Here is a 22,108-nt window from a genome sequence, read left to right on the forward strand (position 1 = left end):
CGTGAGTCGGCAGGACTATGGGATGAACGACGTCATTCCTCTGTTGCACGTCCTGGAACAAATGCTGTTAACAATGGCTGGTCAGGGTGCGGTAGACGTGGCGCACAGATCTCAACGCCACATGACCCCTGTGGGGGCAGGACAGGAAGAAGAGGAGGAGGTAGAGGAGGACATTGGTGCTCAGGAATTATTGAGTGAAATGGGTGGTTTTTCCACTCAGCGGACAGGAGTGGAGGAGCAGGAGCATCTGGTAGAGGAGGAGGAGGAGGAGACAGAGGACCCAGACGCACCGTGGCAGTATGCTGTGGAGATGGAGGCAGGGAGTCCCTCGCATTCCTTGGCACAAATGGCCCATAGCATGCTCGGTTGCTTGCGTAGCGACAGCCGAATAATAACCATCAGACAGAGGGATGACTTTTGGCTGTCCACCTTGTTGGACCCTCGCTACCGTTCAAAAATGGTGGCCTTTTTCACACCTGCTGAGAGGGAGGCCAAAATAAAGTACTATAAAAACCACCTATGTAGTCAGTTGGTCTCTGCCTTTCTGCGCCAACGTCCATCCTCAGACACTGTGGGCCCTGTGCGCTCGCGTTCCGCTGCCATGGCAGCAGGGGAGGGGTGGAGTGGTAGGAGCAGTGGCAGCTCCACCAGCAGCGGATGCCACAGTCTGCAGTCGATGATGAGTAGCTTTCTTCACCAGCGCAGTGAGGAAACTACTAACCAGCCGCAGCGGCAGCAGCATCAGGTGGACCTGGAGCAGGACCTCAAACAACAGGCTTGGGCCTACTTGGACAGCACCCTGCCAACCGAGGTAGACAATCCCCTTGACTACTAGGCAACGAAACTTGACCTTTGGCCCCAACTAGCTGAATTTGCCCTTGAAAGGCTGTCATGCCCGGCCAGTAGCGTGGCATCGGAGCGCGTGTTTAGTGCGGCAGGAGGTATTGTAACTCCGCGGAGGACACGACTGTCCACCCAAAGTGTGGAGAGACTCACGTTTGTGAAAATGAATCAGGCGTGGATTAGTCTGGATTTCAAACCACCAGTTCCTGACACAACTGACTAAATCCGCCATGAATCATGCCCCAAACATGTGCCACTTTCAGGTCTCCTCACACTGCTGGTGGGTTCCATTTTGTCATAGGGTGCTGGCAGATTACGGGCCTCCCATTGCTGCTGCCAGGCCCGTAATCTGCCATGGGCCCCTGTACCGCCTCCTCATGCTGCTGCCAGGCCCGTAATCTGTCATGGGTCCCTGTACGGCCTCCCATTGCTGCTGTCTCCATCGCCACACTCTGCCATGTGCCACTTTCAGGTCTCCTCACACTGCTGGTGTGTTCCATTTTGTCATAGGGTGCTGGCAGATTACGGGCCTCCCATTGCTGCTGCCAGGCCTGTAATCTGCCATGGGCCCCTGTACCGCCTCCTCATGCTGCTGCCAGGTCCACAGTGTCTCATGGGTCCCTGTACGGCCTCCCATTGCTGCTGTCTCCATCGCCACACTCTGCCATGTGCCACTTTCAGGTCTCCTCACACTGCTGGTGTGTTAAATTTTTTGTCATAGGGTGCTGGCAGATTACGGGCCTCCCATTGCTGCTGCCAGGCCCGTAATCTGTCATGGGCCCCTGTACCGCCTCCTCATGCTGCTGCCAGGTCCAGAGTGTGTCATGGGTCCCTGTACGGCCTCCCATTGCTGCTGTCTCCATCGCCACACTCTGCCATGTGCCACTTTCAGGTCTCCTCACACTGCTGGTGTGTTCCATTTTGTCATAGGGTGCTGGCAGATTACGGGCCTCCCATTATTGCTGCCAGGCCTGTAATCTGCCATGGGCCCCTGTACCGCCTCCTCATGCTGCTGCCAGGTCCAGAGTGTGTCATGGGTCCCTGTACGGCCTCCCATTGCTGCTGTCTCCATCGCCACACTCTGCCATGTGCCACTTTCAGGTCTCCTCACACTGCTGGTGTGTTCCATTTTGTCATAGGGTGCTGGCAGATTATGGGCCTCCCATTGCTGCTGCCAGGCCCGTAATCTGCCATGGGCCCCCGTACCGCCTCCTCATGCTGCTCCTCGTGCACTCGCGTTCCGCTGCCATGGCAGCAGGGGAGGGGTGGGGTGGTAGGAGCAGTGGCAGCTCCACCAGCAGCGGATGCCACAGTCTGCAGTCGATGATGAGTAGCTTTCTTCACCAGCGCAGTGAGGAAACTACTAACCAGCCGCAGCAGCAGCAGCATCAGGTGGACCTGGAGCAGGACCTCAAACAACAGGCTTGGGCCTACTTGGACAGCACCCTGCCAACCGAGGTAGACAATCCCCTTGACTACTAGGCAACGAAACTTGACCTTTGGCCCCAACTAGCTGAATTTGCCCTTGAAAGGCTGTCATGCCCGGCCAGTAGCGTGGCATCGGAGCGCGTGTTTAGTGCGGCAGGAGGTATTGTAACTCCGCGGAGGACACGACTGTCCACCCAAAGTGTGGAGAGACTCACGTTTGTGAAAATGAATCAGGCGTGGATTAGTCTGGATTTCAAACCACCAGTTCCTGACACAACTGACTAAATCCGCCATGAATCATGCCCCAAACATGTGCCACTTTCAGGTCTCCTCACACTGCTGGTGGGTTCCATTTTGTCATAGGGTGCTGGCAGATTACGGGCCTCCCATTGCTGCTGCCAGGCCCGTAATCTGCCATGGGCCCCTGTACCGCCTCCTCATGCTGCTGCCAGGCCCGTAATCTGTCATGGGTCCCTGTACGGCCTCCCATTGCTGCTGTCTCCATCGCCACACTCTGCCATGTGCCACTTTCAGGTCTCCTCACACTGCTGGTGCTGTCCATTTTGTCATAGGGTGCTGGCAGATTACGGGCCTCCCATTGCTGCTGCCAGGCCTGTAATCTGCCATGGGCCCCTGTACCGCCTCCTCATGCTGCTGCCAGGTCCACAGTGTCTCATGGGTCCCTGTACGGCCTCCCATTGCTGCTGTCTCCATCGCCACACTCTGCCATGTGCCACTTTCAGGTCTCCTCACACTGCTGGTGCTGTCCATTTTGTCATAGGGTGCTGGCAGATTACGGGCCTCCCATTGCTGCTGCCAGGCCCGTAATCTGTCATGGGCCCCTGTACCGCCTCCTCATGCTGCTGCCAGGTCCAGAGTGTGTCATGGGTCCCTGTACGGCCTCCCATTGCTGCTGTCTCCATCGCCACACTCTGCCATGTGCCACTTTCAGGTCTCCTCACACTGCTGGTGTGTTCCATTTTGTCATAGGGTGCTGGCAGATTACGGGCCTCCCATTGCTGCTGCCAGGCCTGTAATCTGCCACGGGCCCCTGTACCGCCTCCTCATGCTGCTGCCAGGTCCAGAGTGTGTCATGGGTCCCTGTACGGCCTCCCATTGCTGCTGTCTCCATCGCCACACTCTGCCATGTGCCACTTTCAGGTCTCCTCACACTGCTGGTGTGTTCCATTTTGTCATAGGGTGCTGGCAGATTATGGGCCTCCCATTGCTGCTGCCAGGCCCGTAATCTGCCATGGGCCCCCGTACCGCCTCCTCATGCTGCTGCCAGGTCCAGAGTGTCTCATGGGTCCCTGTACGGCCTCCCATTGCTGCTGTCTCCATCGCCACACTCTGCCATGTGCCACTTTAAGGTCTCCTCACACTGCTGGTGTGTTCCATTTTGTCATAGGGTGCTGGCAGATTACGGGCCTCCCATTGCTGCTGCCAGGCCTGTAATCTGCCATGGGCCCCCGTACCGCCTCCTCATGCTGCTGCCAGGTCCACAGTGTCTCATGGGTCCCTGTACGGCCTCCCATTGCTGCTGTCTCCATCGCCACACTCTGCCATGTGCCACTTTCAGGTCTCCTCACACTGCTGGTGCTGTCCATTTTGTCATAGGGTGCTGGCAGATTACGGGCCTCCCATTGCTGCTGCCAGGCCTGTAATCTGCCATGGGCCCCTGTACCGCCTCCTCATGCTGCTGCCAGGTCCACAGTGTCTCATGGGTCCCTGTACGGCCTCCCATTGCTGCTGTCTCCATCGCCACACTCTGCCATGTGCCACTTTCAGGTCTCCTCACACTGCTGGTGCTGTCCATTTTGTCATAGGGTGCTGGCAGATTACGGGCCTCCCATTGCTGCTGCCAGGCCTGTAATCTGCCATGGGCCCCTGTACCGCCTCCTCATGCTGCTGCCAGGTCCACAGTGTCTCATGGGTCCCTGTACGGCCTCCCATTGCTGCTGTCTCCATCGCCACACTCTGCCATGTGCCACTTTCAGGTCTCCTCACACTGCTGGTGTGTTCCATTTTGTCATAGGGTGCTGGCAGATTACGGGCCTCCCATTGCTGCTGCCAGGCCTGTAATCTGCCATGGGCCCCTGTACCGCCTCCTCATGCTGCTGCCAGGTCCAGAGTCTCTCATGGGTCCCTGTACGGCCTCCCATTGCTGCTGTCTCCATCGCCACACTCTGCCATGTGCCACTTTCAGGTCTCCTCACACTGCTGGTGCTGTCCATTTTGTCATAGGGTGCTGGCAGATTACGGGCCTCCCATTGCTGCTGCCAGGCCCGTAATCTGCCATGGGCCCCCGTACCGCCTCCTCATGCTGCTGCCAGGTCCAGAGTCTCTCATGGGTCCCTGTACGGCCTCCCATTGCTGCTGTCTCCATCGCCACACTCTGCCATGTGCAACTTTCAGGTCTCCTCACACTGCTGGTGTGTTCCATTTTGTCATAGGGTGCTGGCAGATTACGGGCCTCCCATTGCTGCTGCCAGGCCTGTAATCTGCCATGGGCCCCTGTACCGCCTCCTTATGCTGCTGCCAGGTCCACAGTGTCTCAGGGGTCCCTGTACGGCCTCCCATTGCTGCTGTCTCCATCGCCACACTCTGCCATGTGCCACTTTCAGGTCTCCTCACACTGCTGGTGTGTTCCATTTTGTCATAGGGTGCTGGCAGATTACGGGCCTCCCATTGCTGCTGCCAGGCCTGTAATCTGCCATGGGTCCCTGTACCGCCTCCTCATGCTGCTGCCAGGTCCAGAGTGTCTAATGGGTCCCTGTACGGCCTCCCATTGCTGCTGTCTCCATCGCCACACTCTGCCATGTGCCACTTTCAGGTCTCCTCACACTGCTGGTGTGTTCCATTTTGTCATAGGGTGCTGGCAGATTACGGGACTCCCATTGCTGCTGCCAGGCCTGTAATCTGCCATGGGCCCCTGTACCGCCTCCTCATGCTGCTGCCAGGTCCACAGTGTCTCATGGGTCCCTGTACGGCCTCCCATTGCTGCTGTCTCCATCGCCACACTCTGCCATGTGCCACTTTCAGGTCTCCTCACACTGCTGGTGTGTTCCATTTTGTCATAGGGTGCTGGCAGATTACGGGCCTCCCATTGCTGCTGCCAGGCCTGTAATCTGCCATGGGCCCCTGTACCGCCTCCTCATGCTGCTGCCAGGTCCACAGTGTCTCATGGGTCCCTGTACGGCCTCCCATTGCTGCTGTCTCCATCGCCACACTCTGCCATGTGCCACTTTCAGGTCTCCTCACACTGCTGGTGCTGTCAATTTTGTCATAGGGTGCTGGCAGATTACGGGCCTCCCATTGCTGCTGCCAGGCCCGTAATCTGCCATGGGCCCCTGTACCGCCTCCTCATGCTGCTGCCAGGTCCAGAGTCTCTCATGGGCCTTTGTACGGCCTCCCATTGCTGCTGTCTCCATCGCCACACTCTGCCATGTGCCACTTTCAGGTCTCCTCACACTGCTGGTGGGTTCCATTTTGTCATAGGGTGCTGGCAGATTACGGGCCTCCCATTGCTGCTGCCAGGCCCGTAATCTGCCATGGGCCCCTGTACCGCCTCCTCATGCTGCTGCCAGGTCCAGAGTGTCTCATGGGTCCCTGTACGGCCTCCCATTGCTGCTGTCTCCATCGCCACACTCTGCCATGTGCAACTTTCAGGTCTCCTCACACTGCTGGTGTGTTCCATTTTGTCATAGGGTGCTGGCAGATTACGGGCCTCCCATTGATGCTGCCAGGCCTGTAATCTGCCATGGGCCCCCGTACCGCCTCCTCATGCTGCTGCCAGGTCCAGAGTCTCTCATGGGTCCCTGTACGGCCTCCCATTGCTGCTGTCTCCATCGCCACACTCTGCCATGTGCCACTTTCAGGTCTCCTCACACTGCTGGTGGGTTCCATTTTGTCATAGGGTGCTGGCAGATTACGGGCCTCCCATTGCTGCTGCCAGGCCCGTAATCTGTCATGGGCCCCTGTACCGCCTCCTCATGCTGCTGCCAGGTCCAGAGTGTGTCATGGGTCCCTGTACGGCCTCCCATTGCTGCTGTCTCCATCGCCACACTCTGCCATGTGCCACTTTCAGGTCTCCTCACACTGCTGGTGGGTTCCATTTTTTCATAGGGTGCTGGCAGATTACGGGCCTCCCATTGCTGCTGCCAGGCCCGTAATCTGCCATGGGCCCCCGTACCGACTCCTCATGCTGTGACGTTGCAACAAGGTGGAATTCAACCCTACATATGTTAGACCGCCTTTACGAACAGCGAAAGGCCATCACCGATTTCCTGATGTTACAAGCGGATAAAGGTACTCCCCTGTGTAACTTAGATGTCAGCCATTGGCAGCTCATGCGTGACACCTGCCGCTTGCTCAGGCCCTTTGAGGAGGCCACGCTATTCGTGAGTCGGCAGGACTATGGGATGAACGACGTCATTCCTCTGTTGCACGTCCTGGAACAAATGCTGTTAACAATGGCTGGTCAGGGTGCGGTAGACGTGGCGCACAGATATCAACGCCACATGACCCCTGTGGGGGCAGGACAGGAAGAAGAGGAGGAGGTAGAGGAGGACATTGGTGCTCAGGAATTATTGAGTGAAATGGGTGGTTTTTCCACTCAGCGGACAGGAGTGGAGGAGCAGGAGCATCTGGTAGAGGAGGAGGAGGAGGAGACAGTGGACCCAGACGCACCGTGGCAGTATGCTGTTTAGATGGAGGCAGGGAGTCCCTCGCATTCCTTGGCACAAATGGCCCATAGCATGCTCGGTTGCTTGCGTAGCGACAGCCGAATAATAACCATCAGACAGAGGGATGACTTTTGGCTGTCCACCTTGTTGGACCCTCGCTACCGTTCAAAAATGGTGGCCTTTTTCACACCTGCTGAGAGGGAGGCCAAAATAAAGTACTATAAAAACCACCTATGTAGTCAGTTGGTCTCTGCCTTTCTGCGCCAACGTCCATCCTCAGACACTGTGGGCCCTGTGCGCTCGCGTTCCGCTGCCATGGCAGCAGGGGAGGGGTGGGGTGGTAGGATCAGTGGCAGCTCCACCAGCAGCGGCTGCCTCAGTCTGCAGTCGATGATGAGTAGCTTTCTTCACCAGCGCAGTGAGGAAACTACTAACCAGCCGCAGCAGCAGCAGCATCAGGTGGACCTGGAGCAGGACCTCAAACAACAGGCTTGGGCCTACTTGGACAGCACCCTGCCAACCGAGGTAGACAATCCCCTTGACTACTGGGCAACGAAACTTGACCTTTGGCCCCAACTAGCTGAATTTGCCCTTGAAAGGCTGTCATGCCCGGCCAGTAGCGTGGCATCGGAGCGCGTGTTTAGTGCGGCAGGAGGTATTGTAACTCCGCGGAGGACACGACTGTCCACCCAAAGTGTGGAGAGACTCACGTTTGTGAAAATGAATCAGGCGTGGATTAGTCTGGATTTCAAACCACCAGTTCCTGACACAACTGACTAAATCTGCCATGAATCATGCCCCAAACATGTGCCACTTTCAGGTCTCCTCACACTGCTGGTGGGTTCCATTTTGTCATAGGGTGCTGGCAGATTACGGGCCTCCCATTGCTGCTGCCAGGCCCGTAATCTGCCATGGGCCCCTGTACCGCCTCCTCATGCTGCTGCCAGGTCCAGAGTGTGTCATGGGTCCCTGTACGGCCTCCCATTGCTGCTGTCTCCATCACCACACTCTGCCATGTGCCACTTTCAGGTCTCCTCACACTGCTGGTGTGTTCCATTTTGTCATAGGGTGCTGGCAGATTACGGGCCTCCCATTGCTGCTGCCAGGCCTGTAATCTGCCATGGGCCCCTGTACTGCCTCCTCATGCTGCTGCCAGGTCCACAGTGTCTCATGGGTCCCTGTACGGCCTCCCATTGCTGCTGTCTCCATCGCCACACTCTGCCATGTGCCACTTTCAGGTCTCCTCACACTGCTGGTGGGTTCCATTTTGTCATAGGGTGCTGGCAGATTACGGGCCTCCCATTGCTGCTGCCAGGCCCATAATCTGCCATGGGCCCCTGTACCGCCTCCTCATGCTGCTGCCAGGTCCAGAGTGTGTCATGGGTCCCTGTACGGCCTCCCATTGCTGCTGTCTCCATCGCCACACTCTGCCATGTGCCACTTTCAGGTCTCCTCACACTGCTGGTGGGTTCCATTTTGTCATAGGGTGCTGTATGGCCTCCCATTGCTGCTGCCAGGCCCGTAATCTGCCATGGGCCCCCGTACCGACTCCTCATGCTGCTGCCAGGCCCGTAATCTGTCATGGGCCCCTGTACCGCCTCCTCATGCTGCTGCCAGGTCCAGAGTGTGTCATGGGTCCCTGTACGGCCTCCCATTGCTGCTGTCTCCATTGCCACACTCTGCCATGTGCCACTTTCAGGTCTCCTCACACTGCTGGTGGGTTCCATTTTGTCATAGGGTGCTGTATGGCCTCCCATTGCTGCTGCCTCCACCGCTACACTGTGGCTCCACACTCTATTTTTGGCCCCGTGACTGCCCAAATGAGTGAAGTGTGCGGTGATTCTAAGATCGACGGCACTCATCTGCATGTCATACTGACTGACAGTATTATTTCTCTTCCCCAGCAGACTCCAAGGGCATTTAAATTAAAGGTACAGTGTTCTGCACTAATATAAAGGCTCTCTGAAGCCTAGAAACACCCTTTTATAAGTTAAATTTGCAGCGAATATATTCGCCTCGAATCGAATTTATTCCTCGAATTCGCCGAATCAGCCGAATCGAATTTTTGAATACTTCGCTCATCTCTAAATATAACGTTAATGTACTTATTTTGCAGAAATTCAAAAGCTTTCCATTTTTTCTACACACCTTTATGTCAGTGTCCAGATGGTTGAATGCACTCCTCTGCAAAAAAGTACATTAATGTTATATTGGTACATAGGGGAGCTGGAATTTAGAAAAAAAAAAAGAAAGTGAACTTATCTTTTAAGAGGCCAAAGCAAGAAGGGCTGCGGAGGTGTGCCCAAAACCGTCATCGTCGAAACAAAAGCTTCAAGTTCATTCTTCTATATCCCAGCAAACTGCATAGTGTATGGTAGCAGCGCTCGATTCTTTGACTCTCTGGAGGCAGCTAAGCTATGACCTGGCTGAATATCTGCTAGAAGTCTATGGTGGCCTTATGTCATTGATTCTCAGGCTCTACACCACAGCAAGTATTTGGCTCTTAAGCCCTCACTGTTTTCTGACTGTTTCATTATGTGATTTTCCAACTTTTGTGTTCCGTAGCCAATTCCCGCATTTTTTCCCCTGATTTGGGCTCTGGCAAAGGCTTCATCGGGAGTCTTTCCAAGCCAGTTCTGACCTACAATCCTGTCCATCGTGGAGTCCCTCAAATTGAGCTATGATGGCCTCTCCTTTCTTCTGACTGCCCTACACTGTCATTTGTGGGTTTCCCCATTTGACGGCTACTAGGCTGTCTTTTGCCATGCCATGGAACTGCTGGTTGGTCCCTCTCTGTACTCTACTTTCCCCCCAACTTTCCCCTTCTCTCCTGGTTCAAATGGACACTTGACACTGCAGAACTGAACTCTGTTACTGGCAGCAGCTACCCTTTCTGCATTAAAGGTATAGGCCACTCCCTGCCCTTCCCCATGTTTTTTAGGGGGGCACTGGGTGCCAGCAGGGTATGCATCATGTGCTTGGGAAGTTTTGTTATTTCTTTGATTGTTATTCATGTGATGGTTTGTGATATCTTGCTGCCCATCTGATACTGTTGTCCCTTGGGTATAAGTGCTGCCTTCCTACCACCTATGGCATTCAATATAGCATTCTATAATTGTGAGACAATAACTGCCCTCTCCTGGAATGTCCAGGGACTTAACTCAAAATTTAAGAGGGCTCTTTTATTCCAATATGTTAAGTTTTATGCCCCTCACATTTAACTACTACAAGAGACACATTTAGTGGGCAGCAAACTGATGGCCCTTAAGAAACCTTGGGTCCAGAAGGGCTTCATGCCTCATATTCTATGTATGCTAGAGGTGTCTTGATTTTGAGTCATACAGTCAGTTCATACAGATCTCCAGCTAAAATGTCATTTTAGTGATTACGTTAAGGCACAAATGCTATATACTGTTCAGTATATATATTCTTCTACTGTTAAGTGTTAGGTGTGAACTGATGTATGTTATTCTGAAAAGGATCACACCATATTACCCTGCAAAATTACTTGTGATGCGATATTGCAATACCATTCTTTCTCCGGATCTGGACAGGCCTTTACCCCTTAACTCCTTTGTCAGAGATCTACCTAACTGGGCCCTTTCTGCTGGCCTGATGGAGGCCTGGAGGTGGAAACATTCCTCTACAAGGACCTACTCCTGTTTATCTACCTCCTATAAAACCTCTTCCAGAATTGACTATGCCTCTGTTAATCCCTCCATGTTGACTAATGTCACCAGAGAAACAAGCTGCTGCCACGGTATCTCTCCAAAAGAAGGCTGCTGACAAGTTCAATCAATTCTGAATCCAACTTTGACCTACTTTTGTCTTCTAAGCATGACCTACAACTTCACTTAGCAGAAGTCACGAGACTGGAAATGTACAATTCCAAACTATGATTCTTTGAACAGGGAGATAGGAATGGCAGACTGCTGGTGATGCTGTCGCAACGTGGTGCCCCTCTTACACTAATTTCCTAGCTCGCCTCTTCCACAGGTTAGGCCATTACCTCTTCAGAGGGCATTCTTAAGGAATTTCAAAGTTGTTACCAAAATCAGTACACATCTACAGTACATTACCCTCTCGGTTGGGCCCTGCAGATCTCTTGTCTCTATTTGATCCAGATGCCCTTGGTTGGCTCACAGATGATGAGAGGTCCTGCTCAGTACACCATATAAACCCTGAGGAGATTATTTATGTGATCCCGTCCTTCTCTACAGGTAAGGTCCCAGGTCCTGATGGCCTGGCCAAGAATTCTATAAAGAGCATGGTGAAATGTTAGCATCTCTCCTGGCTTCCTTATGCAATACATGCACTGCTTACATGTAGATGCTCCCCACCCCATTACTGAAATTCATGTGATTCTTATTTAAAAGCCTTCTAAAAATCCTAAATCATGTGCCTCCTACAGGCCTATTGCGCTTCTCAATAATGACCTTAAAATATTAACCAAACTTCTTACTATTAGGCTTAATCCCTTGCTGTCGTCGGAGGTTGATTCAGACCAAACAGGATTCATGGCTCACAAATCTACAGATATGAACTTATGCAGATTGTTTACAGATCTCCATGCTTAACACATAAATCAGGGCTCCAGAGTGATCGCCTCGCTCAATATTGAGAAGGCGATTGATGCCGTAGAGTGGCCCTATTTGTGGGAGGTTCTCCGAAGAATGGGGTTCCCCCTCGCCCTTATTCATTAGTTGCAGATGATTTACTGCTCTCTAGCAGCTGCCATGTAGCTGGGAGGTCTTCTTCTACAGTCACATTATCTGAGGAAGGGTAGCCCTGTATGCAGATGACCTCCTGCTCTTTCCTAATGATGATGGCCTATCCCTGCAGGGCATATTACATGTTTTCAATACTATTTCAGTTGTGACAGTTGGGACATGTTTACTCCTTTCCGGGCCTGGAAGGTTGGTCTTGCATGTGAGGGATACCCCCAATTTACTGTTTTTCCACATACCCCATTATGGAATAACCCTTCCCTGTTATGTTTTCATTAACTCCCTGAGCCTATGTTGTAGACCAAGTATAAGACTAAAACGCTAGCGGATATAATCAGATTTCTCATTATGTTTTTTTAACTACTTCACATCCCACCGCAATGTCCCTTCCTCATACATTGTGAGGTATTGCCAGTTGTCCAATGCTGTCAAAAGCCAATTTCCCACGAGAATGTTTCAACTGAAGCATTCCGATTTAGAAGGAGTACTATATCATGATTGCTTGGAAAAACCCACCTCAGTCATATATGCAAATCACCTCTGGGTGTCCTCTCACAAGCTATGGTTGCTCCATCAATGTTGGGCCCATTATGCCCCTGGGCTGGACTCTGAGGACTGGGAAGATTTATGTGAATTTTCTTTTAAAATCCTGGTATCTTTGCAAGATCGCCTAAAACAGTTAAAAATAATTCATAGGGCTTATCTCACTGCTTATTGGTTGCAAAAAAAGAGGCCTTTCCTCTCCTCGAAGTGTTGGCACTGTGGTCATGCTCATGGAGATTTTATACATATTTCCTGGTCCTGCCCAACAATAGGTATGTTCTGGGCACAATTGATGTCCGTTATTAATCTAATAGTGGGTACCTCCCTTACCTCATCTCCTAGAATCTGCCAGGTTAGGACTTGGTTCCCAAAGTGGCTGAAAGGGCACTGATCAACCTCCTGGTATTCTATGCTAGAATAGCCTTTGTGCTTTGTACAATGTGCTGGAAGAAACAGGCTCCCCCTCCCGTGCCCTTTGGAAACAGCAGATCAGTGCCATCTTGCCTTTATATAGGAATACCTATTTGCATAGAGGTTGACCGAAAAAAGTACAAGTGGGGCACAATGTTTGGGCAAATGGCTAGTGGAACCCTGAACAGATTCTGACACATGACCATAACATGCCTTATTATTTCCTTTTGGTAACTTATCTGATGTATAGGGTGTGCTTTGGTGCTTGGGGTGACATGCTTCTTTTTCATGTTATTTGATTATGAGCCACACAAGTGGTTGTTATACTGTGTTATAGCTCTCAGACCCGTCTCTTGACTATACTAATTTATTAGTTTACCTATGTAAAGCCCCTGTGTGGGTCAATTCTGCAAAATGGGACTATTTACAAAAAAATAATCTATACAAGAGTGAGAGTGAAGAGGGTGAGAATATTAAGTAAACACTGTTTGTCAGAAGAATATGTTGTGTTCCACATGTCAAAGAGGCCATATTTCCTAGTAATTTGGCAGAAGAGCAAGGATTGTTTCATAGAATGAGAGGTGGGGTTCCTATTATTTACACTGTGTTTATCTAAGCTGCTAGAAAATGGCAAGCTGAAGTTGCCTTTAATGATTAAAAATCAGTGTTCTAAGCTAAAGAGGCATTTATATATTTTGCTTAGAAAAGCTGTTTGGTTAGAATTTGGAGAGAGCAAACTGTAGAGGTTGAGATTGGTGTCTTTCCATGTGCCCCCCAGGGAATATAATAGGGCCCATGGGATCAATGCAGGAGCTCTTTAATTGAAAAAAAGGAATCCTGTCTTAAAGAGGATGGCTACTCTTGCCTGTTTCTTGCTGTTGGAGGCTAGGTGTATTTTAAAGTATTGCTTAGAGGTAAATAGCATTGTCCCTATGTTATTAAGGTGGTTCTCCTGAACAAAATGTATGTCAGCTGTAGGACATCTGAACAACATAGGACTTTTATTGCAAAATAATTGACATGCAAGGTTTTATTTGTATCCCTAATACCAAACATGATCCACCTAATTACACAGAATTCACTGATGTGTATTTTAACAATTAGGGAGGAGGCTGTTTCAACTTGTCAGGTGAAGAGACTTTTTTTTTTTTTTTAATTCAGCCCCTTATTAAAGGTATTAAAGTAGACAGCTGGGAATCTTCTCATTTTGAACAATGAAGACATAGTCATGAACATATAAAAGGTATTGCACCTGCATAAAGCATTTAAATGATTAGTATTCGTTGTTACTCATGATAATGTTGTTTTAGCATGCATTGCTTGTGTGTGTTTGATTTTTATTTATGTTCATTTCTGCCTGCAAGAGTAAGAAAGAGTGATGTATTTTAAACAGCTAGAACATCATAGGCTTTTAATGCTTTTATCAAAAATATTACTGATTACTATTATTGCTTTAAAAATAATAGAGGACAGTGAAGTGTTGTTAAAACGTTTAAGACTACATGTTCTTTTAATATTTTAAGTGACTGTTTTACAAAAAATCATAAGGTTACCAAGAGCGTTTGTTCCTAAATTATAACCATAACTAAGGCAAAACTTTGTTTTTGTTTGTCTGTGTAGATTTATTTTTTTACAGATATTTTGTTATAGTTGTTAGGAAATGTCTCCAGAAAACTACCTGAAAAAGAAAAACTGTAGCTGCTGACTTTTTTAATAAATGCACACTCACCTGTCCTAAGGTCCAGCAATGTTTTCACCCACACCGTCCCTTCTCTGCCTGTTCTCTTCCCGATGCCGGCATCAGAACTGTGGGCACCAAGCTGTGACAGCTTGCAGCTTCACAGCCGGGTGCCCACTGCACATGCGTGAGTCACACTGCACATTCTAACTGGTCCAGCAGCCTTCTGGGACCTGTGAAGGTTCCCAGGAGACTGTGGGAGGAAGGAGGGGGTGAACTTCCATTTCACTTCTTTGAGGCGAACTGAGCCATAAGTGGGAGCGGGGAACCTGTCAAAAACAGGTATCCCCCCACAAAAAAAACCCCAAAAGGTGCCAATTGTGACAGTGGAGAGGGGGGAGGAGGTAAACAAGTGAAGCTTCCACTTTTGATTTGAATTCTGCTTTAAAGCCCAACTCCAGCAGGCTTCCTCATCTTCATATGAGCAGTTCTTCTGAAGCTGCTTTATTTCACTACTTGGCAAGCCTTAGATCTCTGATGTCCTCACATACAATGCAGGACCAGAATTTCTGCTTTGTAAGAAGAGATGAATGAGCCTGCCCACAATCCAGGACATGAGACTGCAGAGAACAGGATGTCCGACTGCAGAGGAAAGTGGCAGCTGCCTGGGGAGTGAGAAATGGGGTAAGTATTTTTTATTTGTGTTTGGGATCCCACTGCATTGGTACTTTAAAAAGCAGCCAGAATGTGGGCTTTAACACTTAATAATGGCCTCCATGATGCTTTTAGTTAACTGAAATTTTTACTGTAATTCTATTTTGGTATGAGCCTTAATATACACTATATGGGCATGCTAAAAAAAAAAAAAAAAAAAAAAAAAAAGCAACATCCACTAATCCTGCACTGCAGGCTAATATTCCTGGTGCATGTGGTTTAAGTTAAAATGCTTGATTCACCTGCAATGTCACATTCACTACTTTAAAAATATCCCCCTCTGCTTATTTACTCACATTTAGGATTGGCTTTGCTATAGCTAGACGCTTGGCACAAGATGGGGCTCACATGATTTTATGTAGTCGTAAGCCTGAGCATGTGGATAAAGCTGTCCAACAGCTGAAAGAAGAAGGGCTAAGCGTATCTGGAATTCAATGTCATGTGGGCAGTGAAAAAGACCGGGAGAAACTGGTGGCAATGGTAAGAGAAATGCAAGGTGGAGAAATTGAGGAGTAGTTTACCAAACGAGTAATTTGTTCCATGTTACATAAACCTGTGTTCAATTAGAACATGTTATCAGAAATTAAATATGAAAAAAAAATTTACATTATAATGTTGCTTACTATTATACAGTAAATGTAAGAAACCAACAAAGGAAAATGAAATTGTTATTTGTAACAATTATAAGCATGGGTTAAGGAGTCATTTCACAAAATCTACATGTGTAAGACTGCATAAAATATTTTCATAATTTACTTGTATGTCTTAATGTACAGTGAGGAACAGAAGTACAGTATTTGAACACCCTACGATTTTGCAAGTTCTCCCACTTAAAATCATGGAGGGGTCTGAAATTCGCATTGTAGGTGCATTCCCCCTCTGAGAGACAGAATTTAAAAACAAATTCAGGAAATCACATTGTATGATTTTTAAAGAATGTATTTGTCTTGCACTGCTGAACATAAGTATTTGAACACCTGAGAAAATCAGTATTAATATTTGGTACAGAAGCCTTTGTTTGCAATTACAGAGGTCAAACGTTTCCTGTAGTTCTTGACCAGGTTTGCACACACTGGAACAGGGATTTTGGCCCACTCCTCCACACAGATCTCCTCTAGATCTGTCAGGTTTCAGGGCTGTTGCTGAGCAGCACGGAGTTTCAGCTCCCTACAAAGATGTTCTATTGGATTTAGGTCTGGAGACTGGCTAGGCCACTCCAGAACCTTGATATGCTTCTTATGGAGCCACTCCTTGGTTATCCTGGCTGTGTGCTTCGGGTCGTTGTCATGTTGGAAGACCCAGCCACGACCCATCTTCAATGCTCTTACTGAGGGAAGGAGGTTGTTGCTCAAAATCTCACAATAAATGGCCCCATTTATCCTCTCCTTAATACAGTGCAGTCATCCTGTCCCCTTTGCAGAAAAGCACCCCCAAAGCATGATGTTACCACCCCCATGCTTCACAGTAGGGATGGTGTTCTTGGGATGCAACTCATCCTTTTTCCTCCTGTCAAGGTCCTACCTTTCTTCAGAGCTTGTGCATCTCCATGCTGGCATCCATCTTGGATTTCTGAAAAGCATGGTGGGAACCTTTATGCCTTCAGGCTTCTGCGGCTCCTCCTTAGAAGGGTGTGGTTGAGCACATTTAAACCTCCTGTCTGCAAGTGCTCGCTGCACTTGTGTCCTGTATGTTTCCTTGTTGCAAGCTCTTGTGGTGTTCCTGTTGCTCTCCTGGTAACCGACTCGGCTTGGACAAGACTATTCTTTGCGTTAACCCTTTACCTGACCTCCCGTTGCTGAACCCGGCCCGTGACCTGAGTATTCTTTGCCTACCATCTAGTACTGTCTGCTCCGTTGTTATTGACCCGGCCTGTCTGACTACTCTACTCATGTTCCCATCTAGCTCCCACCAGTTGTACGCCATTGGCGGCAGTCATTACCACAGCTGGGATCACTCGGGGGCCGCGACCTGGTCTCAGGCTGCGTCAAGTCCATCCCCACCATCAGGGGTCCTGGTGAAGGGTAGCCTTGGGCTTAGACTCCGCGCCCTAAGGGACTCTGGTGTGTGGGTAGTGGCTGTCGTCAGTCGCGGCGTGACCATGCATAGGCCTGCCTGCCCATTCCAGCGCTCCTGCCCTGACACCTCCAAACACAATGAGTGAAGTTTAGACCAAAAAGTTCTACTTTGGTCTCATCTGACCACATGACTTTCTCCCATGCCTCCTCTGGATCATCCAGATGGTCATTGGCAAACTTCAGACGGGCCTGGACATGTGATGACGTGAGCAGGGGAACCTTCCATGCAATGCATGATTTGAAACAATGTCGGTGTAGTGTTCTACCCACCATGACCTTTGAAACTGTAGTCCCAGCTCTCTTTGTCATTGACCAGCTCCTCCCTTGTAGTTCTGGGCTGATTCCTCACCTTTCTTATCAGTGATACCCCACAAGGTGAGATCCTGCATGAAGCGCCAGTCCGAGAGAGACTGACAGTCGTCTTTAGCCTCTTCCATTTTCTAACAATTGCTCCAACAGTTGATCTATTTTCACCAAGCTGCTTGGCAATTGCCCCGTAGCCCTTTCCAGCCTTGTGGAGGTCCACAATTCTGTCTCTGGTGTCTTTACAGCTCTTTGGTCTTGCCCATGGTAGTAGTTGGCGTCTGACTGACTGTGGGGTGGACAAGTGTCTTTAAAGAGCTCAGACAGGTGCTACTAAGTTAGATTAATGGGTGGAGTAGAGGTGGACTTTTTAAAGGCACAGTAACAGGTCTTTGAGAGCCAGAATTCTTGCTGTTTCTTAGGTGTTCAAATACTTATGTTCAGCAGTGCAAGACAAATAAATTCTTTAAAAATCATACAATGTGATTTCCTGAATTTTATTTTTAAATTCTGTCTCTCAGAGTGGGAATGCACCTACAATGTGAATTTCAGACCCTTCCATGATTTCTAAGTGGGAGAATTTGCAAAATCGCAGGGTGTTCAAATACTTCTGTTCCTCACTGTATATTTCCATTTGATTCCCCTTGATAAAGGAAGCTTCTTTATGACCATATTCTATTTCTTGCATAGTGTAGCCCACATGCAAAAACAAAAGAGAGCTTATATAAAAAAGGTGCCATAAATCAGGGTGTATCCAACCATTAATATGCATTTAGCAGACTCCCCACTATTAGGGTGTGGATTCTTAAACCAAACAGCTTATGAATAAATATTAGCATCTGACAAGAGCACACTGTCAATCATGAAGATAAAATAAACAAAATATAAACAAAAAAAGTTCTGCGTTTTCACTTAGCTGCATGTATGGCAAAAGACGCCAAACTTGAGTGGGCAAAGACTACTTCTGTATTAAAAATAGGAAGTCCATATATTGAATCCAGTTTTATGTAAATCTTCAGTATTCTTAATCTGTATCTTCTATCGTTAAAGGTATCAAAGATTTTCCTACAATTTTTCACCAATGTGTAGTGATGAAAACATGAATGGTAGAAATCCTGAAGAATAAATATATGATGAATACAAAGATCCTAGAATAGTTACTACAAGCCTGTCATTAACTTGCATTTATCAAGATAAATCCTATTAGCAAATAGTATGGTCCCTAATGGAGGAATGTAGCATGATAAACAATCTTACCTTCTTGGCAATTCATCATCATCACTTGGATTGATTAAAGCGGATTCATAGTGTGTGGCCAATTTCAATCGGCCAATATTTCTTAAGTAAGGTACTTTCAGTGGATAACAGTGATAATGGCTCTAAAACAAATAAATGTTATTGCTACAAATTCAAACAAAATCATGGGCGATTCTAATAGAGGAAATAATTACCCTGATAGAGACCATGTTGGTTTCCACTGATAAGGTAGAGATGAGAGGTGTATGTCCTCCTTGGATACCACAAAATTGTTGAACTGTGATAGAAATGTCTTGATTATGCACTATGGCACTAAACATTTAAGTAACTAACCTTTGGAAGGCTCCAAAAATTCCTTTTATGTAAGAGCAAGGCGTTTCCTTTAACCACTACAAATCCGGACACTTTTACCCCCTTCCTGTCCAAGCCAATTTTCAGCTTTCAGCTCTATCACACTTTGAATGACAATTGCGCAGTCATGTAAGACTGTACCCATATGAAATTTTTAGCATTTTTCTGAGACACATAAAGCTTTATTTTGGTGGTATTTATTCACAACTGGGATTTTTATTTTTTTGCTATATAAATGAAAGTCCAAAAGTTTTGAAAATTTTTTTTTTTTTTTTTTTTTTCTTAACATACCGTCACCCTAGCAACACTGGTTGCTTTTACGCCCATAAAGGCTGTAAAAGCAATGATTGGTCACAGCTTGTCACATGGTACAAGGCTGTTGTGAATAGCCTGGTACCATGTGACCTCTGTTATCATTCACAGATTTCACACGTAGTAAGAAATGATGTCAGAAGTGACATCTTGCTTACTACTCTGCATGTGATCACTGATTGGCCAATCAGTGATCACATGATCGGGACCTTGCACAGAGGTCCCGTATGATGATCGGTGTTCAACTGTGTCCGGAGGACACAGCGGGCACTGGATTGCGGTGCTGCGTGCTCCCAGAGAGCGCGCACAAGCAGGGGGTGGGGAGGGCGTTTATAAATGGCCACCCGCCCCTGCACTGCCACCATCCAGCCATTTATATACAATGGCCGGACGAGAGGTGGTTAAAAGTTTCTTAGGACCGATCGTCCCGTTTTGCATATGATAATACTTATCATGAGATAAAAAAAATCAGTATTCACCTATGAAAGGCCCAAAAACTTCTCTATATATGAGTGCTGGAGTTCCTTAATGAGGCTCAGAACGTATAAGTCCCGTGTTACTAAATAGCAAGGTATGATTAGCTCTATTCAAGGGTTACTTGCCACCTGTGGAAGTGGTATAATGCAACTTAAATTTGAAATTAACTCCTGGGAGTCATAAGTACTTGTGGTTTTCCATTTTGCCTCGTGTTTGTCCAAGATGGAGGCGTATGACTTGCCTCTTTCCCCTCATGGACATCGCAGCTTGGAAGGAAGCAGAACGTGTTGTCACTACAATGACACGTTTCGGCCATCAATCATCGCGGACTTCGTCAGAACTATTTTTTTTTTTTATTTTCATGATTGACAATGTGTTCACCATGATTTCAATGTCTACCTTTTCCATGTGATCATGATAAAATAATTGCATCCACTATAATAGTGAATTATTGCTCCGCATGGGATTCGTAATATACCGTCTTTTATGGCAGGTCTGCTCTTGTCAGCTGCTAATATTCAAAAACAAAAGATAACCACATTCTACTGTACATACAGTACATCTTCTGACACCCAAATTATTCTCTAATATTTTTAGTGCGAAAAGTAGGTATGATCTTTAGGTTTGGCATGAACATTAGCTCGACAAAAAACCCAATCTGTTCAGTTCTCTCGCCTGCCTGAACCTCTGGCTGATGCAGCTGGAAGTCTGTCATTTATTTGCGATATTACTACCACATCCAAGTGACTTCACACAAGATAATTCAAATTGTAAACAAGCCAGCAGAGATCCCAGGTGAAGTCATTCACCAAATGTGGTCGGAACCATATTTGATCACCCAGATTTCATGGTGCTGTTTACATTCCAGCAGCAATAGGGACCTGTTATCTGCAACAGAAGTAGAGGCAGGGCAGCTTTGTCATAGCTCTGTGTCGCAATGGCTGTAGGTCTTTAGATGTTGCTATTGTAATTGACACTGGGTGCACTTTGCTTGATGATATGACTGACACTGGATTTTCTTTAATAAAGGAAATTTATAACAGTACCTGTGTTTTGTCACTACTGGTACCTACTTTAATTATCTTGTATGAGTAAGAAGGGGTAATTTACACCCCTGTCTTTCACATGGGGGGGGCAAGATATATTCAGGACCAGAGGCGGACTGACAACTCATGGGGCCCCCAGGCAATAAGGGATCATGGGGCCCCTGTGTCCTTGCCCAAACTCAAAAAAGCCTATGAAAAAGGTACCAGGGGCATCTCATGGGCCCCCCTACTGACCCCGGGCCCTCGGGCATTGCCCGAGTTTCCAAATGGTCAGTCTGCCCCTGTTAGGGACCCTTCTTCTAAACAGGGTTTTCAGATTCTGATAATTCTCAACTTTTGGTGGATAGGCTGTGGGTATGAGGCCTTGTCCCATCAACATGGGGAAAAGGGGGCATGCAAGGGCAGAGACATCAGCAAGGTGCCCTCCATATCATGACAATTTTTTTATATATATACAGTGTATATATATATATATATATATATATATATATATATATATATATATATATATATATATATATATTACACACAAACAATGTTTCTTGTCCTTTTTAGAAAAAAATGGCGATGGGCTCCTCTTAAAAGTTCTTAAAAGACCCTCTTTCGGGCAGCATGCATGCCCCCCCCCAATGTGAGTAAGGGGTACATACCCGATTTCCCCAAAAATAAGACCTACCCTGAAAATAAGACCTAGTTGTGACCTAGTTGTGATCAGCTGTTTCACCACCTCTGGCACTGACCCCGTGTACACCAATATCTACTGTCTCCTATAAACACAGAAGCGTGGCTTTTGTGTTTCCAAGTGACAATCCCTCTTGTAAGTAACAGCACCATCCGCTCCCACAGAACCCCCCTACCTCTGTACTCACTGTGGGACATGAAAGGAACAGATATCTGAGGGTGCAGTGTGTTTTAGGGGTGGGGCATCTCCTCCTGCAGCCTAATGCATGGAAGCCGATGCCCCAGGGGTGATCACCGGCCAGAGGGGAAGAGGCTGCGTGGTGAGTGAGTGCACTTGGTGCACTGTGTGGGAAGATAGGACCCAAAACGGGAGTTACTATAGAAAGGGGCCGGCTGCTGACAGCTGTGTTTTGCAAAGCTGGCTAACTATATGAGGGCAGGGGAGGGATGTGCAAAGGTGAGCTGCAGAGGTAAATTGCCAGGTGAGTTGCAGGCAGGGTGCATAGGTGAGCTGCAGCCTGGGGGGGGGGGGGGGGGCTCAGAGGTCAGCTGAGTTGCAAGCCACCTCTGCACCCCT

The 22,108-nt window shown here is 48.3% G+C and overlaps 1 pseudogene across 1 annotated transcript in view; it reads left to right on the forward strand.

Annotated features, from left to right (window-relative positions):
* LOC149449984 (dehydrogenase/reductase SDR family member 4-like) overlaps positions 1 to 22,108 on the forward strand; it is a 61,755-nt pseudogene that overhangs the window by 4,920 nt on the left and 34,727 nt on the right. Inside the window, exon 2 of the transcript XR_016315326.1 lies at positions 15,269 to 15,509. The product of XR_016315326.1 is annotated as a dehydrogenase/reductase SDR family member 4-like (transcript). The remainder of the gene's footprint in view (positions 1 to 15,268; positions 15,510 to 22,108) is intronic.

This window comes from Staurois parvus, unplaced genomic scaffold (genome assembly GCF_062004578.1).
Source record: "Staurois parvus isolate SC_StPar_1 unplaced genomic scaffold, SC_StPar_1.0 ptg000589l, whole genome shotgun sequence".
NCBI lineage: Eukaryota > Metazoa > Chordata > Amphibia > Anura > Ranidae > Staurois > Staurois parvus.